This window comes from Spodoptera frugiperda, chromosome 16, assembly GCF_023101765.2.
Source record: "Spodoptera frugiperda isolate SF20-4 chromosome 16, AGI-APGP_CSIRO_Sfru_2.0, whole genome shotgun sequence".
NCBI classification, from domain to species: domain Eukaryota; kingdom Metazoa; phylum Arthropoda; class Insecta; order Lepidoptera; family Noctuidae; genus Spodoptera; species Spodoptera frugiperda.
Genome location: NC_064227.1, coordinates 3,546,673 through 3,561,231, shown reverse-complemented (window position 1 = coordinate 3,561,231; position 14,559 = coordinate 3,546,673).

Genomic DNA, 14,559 nt, shown 5'->3' with positions numbered 1-14,559 from the left:
CGTCGTGTTTCACGCAAAGCTGCTTATGAATGAAGCTTAGCTTGAAACTAGTCGAGTTCCTCGTCAAACAATTACGTGAGATAGCCAATAGCATAATAATTATTAATAGGAATAATTATAAAATCATGTTCACCAACCCGTTGGCTAGATGCTGTAAACCTCACCGAGCTATAAAAACCGCAGAGGACAGAGCGCTAGGAGGAGGGTCGTACAACAAGTGACGTGTGCACCAAACTAGACACAGCCTTCAGTTAGGAGGAGAACAACTGACAAGAATTATAAAATACCTATTTTAAATTATATTAATCAATGCCACGCCTTTTATGCCTGAAGGGTTACGGCACGTAATGCCAACTAACGTACACTACCATATAATGTACACCCACTTTTCACCATTTTTGTTGTAAATCTCATATAGGACACAATTCCAGACTCCGTGCTACTACTGAGAAATTTTCAGTGATCATTCTTAGTAGAATAATAATAGACCGTTATTTAAAATATAAAATAATTTACAGAAGCTGTAGTATAAGTGTTTAGTTCACCAATTTCACAACATTATTAAATAATAAATGGGAAGATAGTTTAGGAAAATAGGAAACCAACTATATTAATAAATGGAGTAAAAGAAGGCGTTTAAAAACATATGGACTATTATATATATAAACGATTAGCACCTGTTCTTCACGAACTGACCTACGCGTGAACTTGGTATGGTAGATATCTTTCGCCAGTATCAAGGTTCATTCCGATAAAAATATTTCGCAAAACTAGTCATAGTGTTACTTTCGATTTGTTTAATAACATTATTATAACTAGTGATGTGTGTTTTCCAAATAAGTTAAATTGGTAGGTAATAATAGATTTTAAGTTTAAAATAATTGAATGATTTTATTTCGATGAAATAAGTATTTAAAATTATTTTTTAATAATGATCAAACTTATTTAAGTAATTTTAATTAAGATTAAATTTTAACATGACTTTTGGTTCGTAAATAATATTTGGTAGTATAAATTAAAAATTAATTTGTTTTTAATTAAAATTACAGAAAATAATCTTGAAAACATTGATGAAGGTTTTTTTTTCAAAATAAAGTGCTTTTAGGAAAACAGTCACCGTAAATTAAAAAGAAACAAAAATAAATCTTATAAACGCAATAAATGAAGAACAAAGCACACAGATAACGACGCACTTTTCGAATCTAGATCCTAATCAACCCTAGATAACCAATCACAACCAAAGACAAACTTCAAAAGACCAAGACAAGACTAAAAAATCCACCCAAAAACTAAAACCAAAAAAAAACCAAACGAAAGTAAAATGAAAAAAAAATACAGTATGTACATTACCGTGTAATCCACGCCACCTTACTATGTACTAAGATAAAAGTTCGCAAACTGAACAGGTACTAAAGGAACAGCTAAAAATAAAGAGTTCGTTCATCCAGGCAAGAAGGCCATCCCTCCCACTTTAAAGCGAACACCCAACATGTTTTAACATTCCCACTAAAATTTACTAAAACACTCCTACTAAGAATTATCTACAATTTTGACAGCCTGTATATAAATCCGTCAACGGCTGTTTACAATTAAAGATTTTCAGTTTGTTGACGCAAAACAGATGCGATTTTTTAGATCATGCTAATTTAAGAATGCCTAGAATACTCTAGATTTTAGGATACCGCAGTCTTAGGTTTTGAGGACCTAGTTTTCCTTTGGGTCTCTTGTTATCAAAACTGTGGAATGAGCTGTCATCGGCGGTATTTCCGAACCAATACGACCTTCAAACCTTCAAGAAAAGGGCATGCTCCTTTTTAAAAGGTCGGCAACGCACCTGTGACTCCTCTGGTGTTGCGGGCGTCCATGGACGGCGCTGATCACTTACCATCAGGTGACTCGATTTGCTCGTTTGCCACGTATTCCATAAAAAAAAATCATGGGGTTACCTGTAGGTAAAGGTTGCTATCGATGTGACTATATAGAGGTGTGTTTACCTCTTATGCAATAGGGTAGATGACTAATTTTTATTTTAATGACCGTCTTGTAGATTATTTTTAAACATTACACACGTACCTACTTTTTGTTTTCTTACGGAAACAAATACTTTCAATGATATATTGGTTTGATATATCGTGTTATGTCACTAATAGGTACATTTTATATGTGCAAATGACGTATTTGCTTCCACTCCTAAAATTTGATTCGTTTTATCAAAGTATTGTTATCTTATATTATTATGACAAAATAAAAAAAATACGTGTCTAATATTTTTTCATTACCTAACTGACGGACTAAATAGATTTTTAATTTTCATACCCCGGCATCATCCCTATTACTGCATAACAGATAAAAAAGAGGTCTTTTTCATCTACAATTTTGGTAAGCTTTTAAATTGCATATGAGAAAATTACACATTAGAAATCAAGGCAACAAGAGTGCTAATATAACTAATGATCGATCACTATACCCTAATTTCAATATATGACGTCGATTACCGAAAATCAGTCGAAAAATCGGATTAAAAAAACCCGTTCCCCAATCTAGGACCAGAACCGAACAAAAACCCTAACACTCAACCACCCAACCCCCAACCTCCCAAAAAGAAACCAATCTATTTTACTTTAAAACCGCTTAGAAACCACAGAAATACGTATCCTACGTGCAAATTAATCAAAATCCGTTGCGAAGATGTATTTTATAAACAGATCTTGATTTATTTGTGAAAGCATTCTCGAATTTAGTTCAGCAGTAACGCTTTGGTTAATTTACAAGTATTTACAAACGCGTCAGGTGAATCCACGTGGGCAATTAATTATAGATGAATACGTAGTTAGTTCTTAGTCAGCAGTATTTTATATCGTCACGAGTAAAAAATATAATTTTGATACTTTGTAGGTGACTAAAAATGGTCATGACGATGTTTTTAATCATTTCCAACCTCTTTATCTGGTAATAGAGATGATGACGGGGTATGAAAATTAAAAATCTACTGGTATTTAGTCCATCAGTAAGGTAATGAAAAAATTATATTAGACATGTATTTATTTTTTATTTTGTCGTTTTACTTTGACAAAACAAATCAAAGTTTAAGGGTGGAAGCTAATATGTTATTAATTCTACGTATAAAATGTACCTAGAAGTGACCAGATAGTACTTGTTCCCGTAAGAAAAGACGTTAAAATAAAAATTAGTCATGTAGGTACCCTATAGCAATAGTGCTATAGGGTACCTACATGACTAATTTTCCTTTAACCTTTCGATATACTAAATTAATTCTTATGTTATCGGCTTACTCACGTAACTGTTTGACGAGGAACTCGACTAGTTTCAAGCCATGCTAGATGCTCATATTCATAAGCAGCATTCCGCGACACACGACTTGGTATAAAAATTATCTTCATCTGGTATAAAACTATCCAGCCTAAACTTCTTCAATACCCATGGGATGAAGGTAAGGAGATAGATAGAAATATTATGTGGTAGCTTTATTGAGAATAAGGTCTGGCCACATCAACAAACAGGAGATATAGTATATACGATTCGCACCAATACTCGGTACATTCAGTACATGTGCACTCTTTGTTTTTCCGATAAGATAGAGTAATTTAACATGATTAACGAAAGTACATGCAGGGATCTTACGGTATTACGGTGTATGATAATAAATATTCTTAGTGTGGGAGAGCCATGCTTCGGCACGAATGGGCCGGCTCGACTGAAGTGATACCACAGCCTCACAGAAAACCAACGTAAAACAACCACAGTGTTATGTTTCGTTGTGTGAGGGAGGTTACCGGGGGCCTAATTAGCCCCCTCCCTAATCTTCCCCATCCCCGATTCTACAACAAACCTTAAATTCTTAACCCCTAAAAGGCCGGCAACACACTTGTAACACCTCTGGTGTTTCGGGTGCCCATGAGCGGCAGCGATCGTTTACCATCAGGTAATCCGTCCGCTCGTTTACCGGTTTACCTATACCATAAAAACCTTTACCTACGGTTTTCCTAGTTACGTGGTTGATAATGATAATGATTTTTTTTTTTGAGGGGGAATATCATCCAATGACTTCTCTCGCCTTGGGCGAGGTTAGAGGGAGTGTCAGACTCTTACTGACTAAAAACTACTCCGTTCCTTCTCTTCGAGCCGGAGCCCTGTTAAACCCGCTAGGTAGTCCGCAGCTCCGGGTAATGATAATGAATGTCTACGATACTGATCCACTAGTGGGTGGTCTTAACTAGTCTAAGAGATCCTAGCAAGGCATAATAAATATTCCCCCTTCCTAATCTTCCCCATTCCCGATTCCCGAACAACCACCCTTAAATTCCTAACTCCCAAAAAGCCGGCAACGCACTTGTAACGCTTCTGGTGTTTCAAGTGTCCATGGGCGGCGGCGATTGCTTACCATCAGGTAATACGTCTGCTTGATTACCGACGTGTTTCATAAAAAAAAAAAAACGATTCCCAAATCAGAAAAACATCAAAAAGAAGAACAGTCCTCTATATTTGTATCTACAGGCTGTACAAATAAAATGTGTTTATATGGAAAGGAAGACTTCAAAGAGACAGAACCGAGTACATAATTGGGGCGTTCCCACAGCCGTCCTACAATTGTACTGATAAAGAATTTAATTACTGACCAGTCGTCAGTTAAAAATAGAACATTATCTGTGGTAAAAATATGCTAGGTTACAAGATAATTTAATTAATTTATTGATCACCGCCGCTGTTGTGTCTGTTTTACGGAGCGACGCAATTTTTAGCGTTTTATCTGCAACATAATTTACTATCGCATATTTTATTCAATGTTGATAACTCTTTTATGATAAAATCGTGAGACATACTAAATTAACTAAATACATATACATATAAAAGCTCTAATATACTCGCAGTACGCAGCGACTGTTGAGCAGCGTACTGATCGCCGCGTCCGCGTACTCTGCTCATGTTGAAGAATCCCTCTGTTACTCGAAACTATTAGAGCTTTTGTCTATACGTGAGTAAACCTCTGTGTTAATGAGTAGATAACTAGATGTAATTTGGGAAACTATTAAGAGGCTACTGTGATTGAATTTATTTTGAATACATAAATACAATTCAAGCTACTTTTTCAGTTAAATAATTATACTTGACATTTATCCGTATCTGATTAAGAGCTAGTGCCAACGAAAAGACCTATTATCAGAATCAGACCAGAGACCAGGTCTAGATAATATCTCTAAGAAGAGATGGGATAATCTGCCATGACTAAAAGTCTTGTGTGTGTAGAAACATGCTTTTTGCTGCCACAACAAATATTTCGATAAATCGGTTATGAAACCCATACAATCTAAATCGCACAAAAAATTGATATTTAACCTAGTGTTAACTTTTGATTCACCTCTGACTTTAGATTACTACTTCGAGGAAATAAAAAATAATATATTGTATTTTGGCGATATTAAAGAAGATGAAAATACTGATGACTATTGATGAAACGTAAGAAGTATGTAATATTCGTAGCAATTCTTTTCTTCTTTTTTGGGAAAACGTTGCCCTACATTATGATTTTCTCCTGTGTCGCATTTACAAACATAGAATTTCACGTGCACATGACACCCAGACCCGAAAGAACAATTTGTGAATCACATAAAGAGTTGCTCCGTGCGGGAATCGGGGCTACACGTTGCACGGCAGCCAGTTTCCCAGCCACCGCGCCAACCGTGCTATCAAAAATTAAATTAGCGTTCCGTTATCTCTGCCTACCCTCATGGGAGACAGGCATGAGCCGAAGTATGTTTATATGTATGTATGTATATTGTAATTTGTATCATAAAGTGGGTGTATCATGTTAACTTTTGATGCACCTTTGACTTTTGACTACTAGTTCGAGGAATAAAATTTTTGTATAATAAAGCAATAACATGATTCATTTTATCTGTTACGCGTATTATACTATATTGTACCCACTTTTCATATATTGTATATGTATAGGTGAGCATATTGCCACACCTTGCTCAAGAACATTTTCCAATAACAATTCTTTTTTTAAGGGGCGAAAATCATCCAATGGGCTCCGCCTTGGGCGAGGCGAGAGAGGGTGTCAGACTTTTACTGACTAAAAACCACTTTGTTTCTACTTCTGCGAGCCGGAGCCCCGGTAAACCCGCTAGGTAGTCCGCAGCTCCGGATCAGGCGTCAGCCCTACTGGGCTCCATCTGTAGTGGTTTGGCTCTGTCGGGTCAGGTTCTTGTCTGGCAGCGAGCTACCCTTGCCCGCCGTCCGCAGTCCTGCACTTACGGTGGCCGGAGACCCCTTGCTTGGCAGTCGCATTTACAAGTACTTAGCCAACAAGGCAATCCAAAGTAAAAAAAACATAACCCTCTTTCTGGCGCAGTCGGGTAAAAAAAAGCAAAGTACACGTGGAACTCGTTATCAGTAATCGCTGTGACCGTGAGTAATTGGGTGATGACATCATAGAAGGTGCACCTCTGCAGTTTTGCCGAATAATCGTTGTGACGCAAAGTACAGTTAATCTAAATCTTCGATGTGAGGATCTGGGGTGATATGTGGATGTTTGAAATGTTCTGGATGGGAATTAAAGGAATAGAGATTTCTTTAGATTAACAAAATTAAACTGTTATCGGTACTGTACCCTTAGTACGAGTTTGCTTTACGAAAGCGCGTTCTGTGCTCTGATTGGCCGGCGCGAATGAATCAACCAATCAGAACTCGTTAAACGTAAAACAAACTCGTACCTATTAAGGGTGCTGGCTGAACCTAGTAAAGTTGATATGTAGTTTTCATAATTTCCTTGACTCAAAATCACGCTTGTAATTTACAATGTAGTAGGCATAGAAGTGTCTATATCAGCCGTTACCAACCTTTTGTTGATCAAGGACTATTTTCTATCATTTTTGTTAGACCAAGGACCACTATTACTATATTTATTTTCACGTGAACCAATATAAGATTTTCTCCAAAGTTGTGACGTTCGTTCTCATTAAAATAGTGAATAATAATAGTTTTAAAACATTGAGACCAGTTGTGACAAACAATTGTGGGAAAACCATGATTCGGCTCGAATAATCCGGCTCGACAGGAGTGATACTACGGCCTCACAGAAAACTAACGTGAAACAACACTTGCGTTGTTTTGATGTGTGAGTGAGGTTACCGGAGGCTCAATAACCCGCCATCCCAATCCCCGATTCCCCAATAACCCTTAAATTGCCAACCACCAAAATCGGCATTGCAACGGACTTGTAACGACTCTAGTGTTTCGGGTGTCCATGGGCGGCGGCGATTGCTTATCGTCAGGTGATCCATCTGCCCATTTACCGGCGTATACCATAAAAAAATTGTCCATCCTCTCAGTTGTAACATAAGTTTTATTGGAACTTTAACCGTGGTATTTGGTATATTTTGCTTTCTGTAGATCACATGAGGTCCACGGACCACCAGTAGAGAACCATTAGTCTATATCTATATTATATCCACTTTAATCCGTTAAGTTATTACAGTTTTCCGGTATTTTGTTTTATTTACCTTGAGTTACCGACGTTTTGTTTATTTCTAAAAAATCTTTTAAAACATTACGCAAATCTTTATAATAATATTATGTGGCTTGAACGATGTTTTAGTAAGATTACTAGACAAATCTTATAAGTGCTGGTAGTATAAAAAAGTCAAAGCCAAAATCAATAAATAGGTTCTTTTGAAATGAAAACAAATAAAGAAATAAATAATATTCTGCCAATCTGTTCGTCAGTAAAGCTAGGTGCTCGTTCCAAAGTGTAGCTTCAAATGGAACAGAATAAGCAAGAAGCTCCAGTCGTTAAAAAGTCCATTATCCTTGTAGAATCCTTGAGAATGGAAATAGTTTCATTCTGTAACCGTTTGGTGATGGGAATGCAAAACATTTTGCAACACCTAGAGAAGAGTAAGAGCATCTAGAGAGATGCTCTGACTGCAGGTATCCTTTAACCAGATTAAGTAATTAAACATTAGACAGAAACCGGACAGCAGCGCTTTGAAACTGGTATATATCATTGAACCTTTGAAATTGTGACGTCCAACCCAGGCTGTCGTAGAAATTATGTAGAGAATAGCATCTACCAGCGGCTTCGCCCGCGTTTCTGTGGGATAAAAAGTATCCTATCACCCTAGTCATCAAGTCAGTCAAGCCTGTATACCAAATTTCATCCATAACCTTTCCGTAGTTTCAGCCGTGATTGACGGCCAAACATCCAAACAATCAACCAAACAAACTTTCACATCTTACTAATATTATTTTGTGAGATTGTGTGTATGTTTGTTACTCAATCACGATTAAAACGGCTGAAAGGATCGGGATTAAATTAACACATAGGCTACTTTGTGGTCCCATGGGGTAACGCGATACTCTTTTTATCCTACGGGATCGCGAGGCAGAAGCTACTTAATATTGTTTAATTGTGATTAGAGCAGATTTTAGTGCCATCAGGTTATTCTTTACTAAACTTTTGCTAACCAAGTTGTAGTTTTCTAGAGAATATAGTTTAATTTCTCATGAAAATCAAGTCACAGTCTACTAGAATTGTACCTACTTTTTATGGAATAGGAGGCAAACGAGCAAACGAGTCACCTGATTGTAAGCGAGCGCCGCCCATGGACACCCGCAACACCAGAGGAGCTACAGGTGCGTTGCCGGCCTTTTAAAAATGAGTTTGCCTATAAACTATGTGTAGGGTACGACGGGTCTAGCATGGTCTTTGTATCACCAAAAGACCATAAATTAATAAAGACAATAAAAAATAAAGTTTCAGCTTATTTTATATGTATATTCTATTATAGTTATAATGTACTAGCGACCCGCCCCAGCTTCGCATGGGTGCAATGGTGATATTTTATGCATGTATTATACATATAAACCTTCCTCTTGAATCACTCTATCTATTAAAAAAAAACTGCAACAAAATCCGTTGCGTAGTTTTAAAGATTTAAGCATACAAAGGGAAATAGGGACAGAAAAAGCGATTTTGTTTTATACTATGTATGTGTAGTGATGTTCCTTACCTAGTAAAATTAAGATAAATAAATAGGTATTACTTTTATGATGTTCTTTAGTGGACTACGTTATATTTACCGAGCAAATTGAAACAAAGGTTTTGAACACTTTGTCACAATGTTAAGACTGCGCAGTCCTGTGATCCGAAACTGATAACGTAATAACTAGTATACATAATATAATACATTACATACAACAGCTCGTCAAGTTAAACTATTTTATCAAATTTCTCAATACAGTTTCAACTCTATTCTTTTGTGTATTTAAGTTGAAAATGCAATAATTTCGGGAAGTGTAAGTTGATGTGCTTATGAAAATTTTTGATTCTACACATGATGTGTTTATTTATTGTCGTTCGAGCAGACAGACAGACAAAAAACTAAAGATAATTAAGTCTAATAAAGATCATAAAAGGCATGACTAACAAAAGAAATATTCAAAACTGTGCTGAAATCACACACGGGACTCACATTGAACAATTTCTCAACAGATTTGAGCAAGAATTTGGAAAAAAATATAAACTTTCAAAATGGATACTTACCCTGAAATTTTCACTTAAATAGAAATTAACATTGGAAAACACACACGAAACGTGGCGGGAAAATATGACAGTTAACCGTGTTCGAAATTCGATTCGAAAAATTCGGAATTCGCGGATTCCATATTTGAAAATTGGGACGCGCGCGCTTGTTAGCTGCCAGTACAAGACTGATGCTAACAGAACACAAACTCGACCCGTAGTGAACAAAAATGCGTGGGATCAGTACAAAATTGAATCATGTACATTTAATTTCGCATCCGCATCTTCGACCTTATTTTTTGGGTGCCAAGGTTGATTTTGGGTGAGGTGTTGCTATAAATTTTACCTTTTTAATTTTTCAATTTGTTTTAATTGTACATGTTGGGTCCTTGTGGTGAAAAGTTTTGCTTTCGACGTTAAATAGCTGTGTGCTGATTGGTGGTTATAAATAACGTTTCAAACAATAAATTGGTTGTCTTGGATTAATCATAGGTATTAATGCGTAAAGATTATGACACAATGTCTGCAAAAAATAAGGAAAAGTGGTTTGAAAATTTCCAAAAAGTGTCATTTATTGCAGGACCACGTCATAAGAGAAAGACGTAGATTTGTTTTTTGATCGCTCTAGTGCTTTTAGATTTAGATGTTTAATGACGGTTATGTGTCTCATTGAAAATAATATTCAAATAGTATATTATTGTTTTCAATGAGATATATAATTGCCATTAAATGTCCATGTCTGAGGGGCGCCAGAGCTATCACACGAGTGCGCACGTTTACGTTTATCTTCAAGTATTGTTACGGGATTTGGTCTATATTCTGCGACTAAAGTAAAACTTTATAATACAGATTAACACATTAGAGGCTATGTTGTTACAACGCTAACCGATGCTAGTGGAAGAGTAGCCTTCTACAGTTTCTTGTATGCAGTGAAAGGCTTATTAAAAAATTCGTCAAGTTCTTTTCCTTCCCGACTGAATAGAAGCACTTACTACAATGTAACACCCACTTTTCACCAGTTATTGTTATGAGTCACATTCATTTGACCACCCAATGACTTCTCCAGCCTTGGGCGAGGCGAGAGGGAGTGTCGGATTTCTTCTGACTAAAAACCACCCCGTTCCTACTCCTGCTTTTCAAGCCGGAGCCCCAGTAAACCCGCTTGGTAGTCCGCAGCTCCGGTTAAAAACCATAGTAAAGTAGATTCCTTAAATAAGTAGATTATTCGGAGCCTCGCAGGTCATTTAGTACTTAATATGACAGTCCAGATTCTAGATTTCTTTTAAATACCTGTTTTTCTATTTTTGGACACTATTTATCTGTCAAAGTGACCTCTTATGTAAACAAATACATACCTAAATGATGCTGATAATATAAATTATCTCTTATGTAAATTATATAAGAGTTCAAAATCCGGCTAGGCAACGTCATTGCTGACATACCGATTGGTCCTTGGTTCCAAATATTGAAAGGACCAAACTTTTGATTCGTTAAATAATTCATGAAATATTTTTCTTGTGATTTTACTGTAAGTTCAGGTCCTGTAACGTAAGGAGACTACAGAAAATTTAGCGTTTTCTTATATACTACCATCTAACAGCGGCTTCGCCCGCGTTTCCCTGGGATGAAAAGAACCCTATGTATTATTTCGACCATTATATACCTTTCTTTCGTATTTCATCCCGATCCCTTCAGCTGTTTTGACGTGATTGAGTTACAAGTATGCAAACACACAAAGTCACATTTATAATATTATAAAAAGTAAGATTTTACCTATTTGTTTTTGGTCCTTTAGTATGCAATTATTTTATATTTAACAACGCAATTCATATAACAATCTACTAGTTACACGTTAGGGAGGTACTTAAACTGAGTACATTTTTGGTGGAGTTTTCAGTTGCGTAAAAACAACAATACATAATTTCCAATTGCCAGAAATAAAATATTACTATTTTAAGATTTAAAGTTTTCAAAACATTATCTAACTCTAACTTGCCAACCCTACACACTACGCGTCGACCCGTCTCGCACGCACCTTCATGCGCAGGAGTTGACACATACGTTGTTGTTTGTATGTATGTACATATGTATGTTCACAACTCCGCAACATGTGACAACGACCCTTTTGTCAGATTTCTCAGCCGATTGCATGAAACACTTCGTTTATTCTTAAGTGCAACTTAGTGTTACTTAAAATTAACGTAATATTACACCCATAGTTATACAAAGAAATAGGTTTAAACTATGTTTATAGAATTAACACAAGGTCGTAAAACTGTCCTATATTGTCAAAAAAATATTTCAATTATTTGGGACGAATGAAAAGTCATACAAGTTGTTTAAGAATTTCTACATCGTGTAAACTATACATATGTAGTTTGACAGATGATGGTAAAAAACCTTTTATTTTCCAAAAATTAAGGAATTCAATGTTTATTTTATGTAATAATAGTTGTAATCAACTGCTTAAGGCTGATGTTGCATGAATAATATGAAAACTAAAACGATTAAAATTATAAAAACAAAACAAAATGTTGCATTTTCGGGAGGTTTCCGTATAGGGTTGATCTCTAAATAATTCCTAGGTTTCAAGTCCAATCCTTGAATTAGGTAGGTAATGTATTAATTGTATTTTGCTTTTCTTACAACATACATACTTACATAACCTCATGCCTGTCTCTCATGAGGCGGTAAACAGAGGCTATGGAACGCCAATTGCTACGATTCTTACATACCTCTTTCGCTTCATCAACGGTCGTTAGCGGATTTACTTGTAACATTACTGACGCTATGAACTAAAGTGAATATAATTAATCAGTGATTTCAAAAGCGTCATTTAAATAGTAGACTCTATGGTCTAGAAATAAGATCAGTTTTTGATGAATCACCTCTCTATACCATATCAAGTCGGCCCTCAAAAATTTCAGCCCCAAAAAAATATTTTGGAAAAATACTAGACTAATTAAAACAAGGACAGTCATAATCGATTACTCATTACTTTCCCCCAGACAAGTTTTACGACCTGCGCACACGCATGCGACTGACGTTCTATGTTTAACTTGAACAGAAGCACGGTTGTCTCCAAGTACATTTGTGGCGGGCCAGCAAAGTCAAGGTTATCGATACAAATATAAATAAATATAACAAAGTTGAGGAGTCGGTTTGTTTTGTAATATGTTTCATTGATTGCACTTAAATTATATCCACCACGACATTATGCATTTTATCCTCGCCAGGAAGGCTAAGATTTTTAGGGGATGTGAGATGGTAAAGGAGCAAAATTGACGCCCATGCAAACTAATGATTCTAAAGGAGTTGAACCTCTAGCAATCTTACTATCGTGCGATAAGTGGTATTAGACAAAGGCTACTAATGACTTATGTAAAATAAATTATGTTCTATGTTCAATAAAGTTAATTAGGACAGAAGGCGTTCTCAAAAGACCTCTACCGCATCTGGTGTGAGTTTTATCATTTTTTCACATTTTCATTTCAGTCCGTCTCCGCCTGTATTTTTTTTAAACAGATAACCATTTCTTTCCTTAAGTTATTTTTCCAAAACACATTTGGCTTCTTTATTTAGGGATTCTCCCAATCGTTTAACCTAGACAGTTAGATTAACTGCCTAACTGTCTAGGTCGCTCCTATCAAACAGTGTCAAATCTCCCTGGCGGCCCCACTCTTCCTTATAAATCAATTATCCTTCATTTTGTTGTGATAGTTTTATTCAAACGCTATTTTAACCGAACAGTTTATTTGGACAGGCTAGACATATTTTATTGTCTATCCATTTTATGGAAATGGTATATCTAATAAAAACTAGATTTGATACGTAAATTCAGCAAAAGACTTGGTCTTGTTGGTATCTAACTAAATCAATCTCCCTCTCTCTCTGTCTCTTTCTGTGTATCTCTCTCTTTTATTATTACTATTAACAACGAGCCAGGGCCATGCATTGGCACAAATTATTTTATTTTATTATCTATTTTACTTCCACCCAGGTAAGAAAATCTTATAAACTAAGCCTCACAAAACCGTTGCAATGGTTTGACTGGGAGCTCCCGCCTTCTCCAGAGCCAGTCCAGTAAAGCAGTAGCATTAAATCTTATGTCAATAGACATCATCATTTTAGCCAAAAGAAGTCCACTAGCCACTGCTCAACATAGGCATCTCTTGTAACTTCCACATTCAGTTAGAAGTAACCTGTCTCCAAAACCTTTTTTTTTCTTTTTCTTTTTGAATAAAACGTTGCCACACATTAGGATTTCTCCTGTGTCGTGAGTGCGTTTACAAACATACAAGTTCACATACACATCACGCCCAGACCCGGAACAACAATTTGTGGATCACACAATGAGTTTTTCCGTGCGGGAATGGAACCCGTGACACGTTGCACAGCAGCCGATTGCCCAGCCAGCAATCTCCACAAACTCAAACTAGATAGATTTCACAAAATAGATAAAAATCAAACACAATCCTATTTTTGCACCAACACCCAAAACCCCAATCACCCAGAAATTCGGCGACTACACTAGAGTCGCCGACGCACAGATATTGTACTGTATTCAGATGACCTCATATTATCTTATCAGGATGCGGAAATCTCTTGGAGTGCGTCATTTGCGGGGTCATAAAGCATATTAGTTTTTGGATACTCCAGCCTTAAAATTTGCGCATTGACTGAGAGTACGTGTACACTTGCACGTGTAAGCATAACTGATAAAAATATTGCAGTCTTTGCGTTAATTTCTTTCCATATAAAGGTATTAAGATAAAAGTTGATAATGATGTGGTGGTATGAACGCATTGAGTCGCTTTTTTTAAGGGGGGGAAATCATCCAATGATTTCTCTCTTACTAAAATCACCCCGTTCCTACTCCTGCTCTTGGAGCCGGTAACCCGCTAGGCAGTCCGTAGGCATCGGATCGCTGGGTGATTTTTTTGGTAATTATTAATAGTCTTCTTCTTCTAACGCTTATCCCAAGTGGCAGAGATTCTCTGATTAAAGTCAATCTA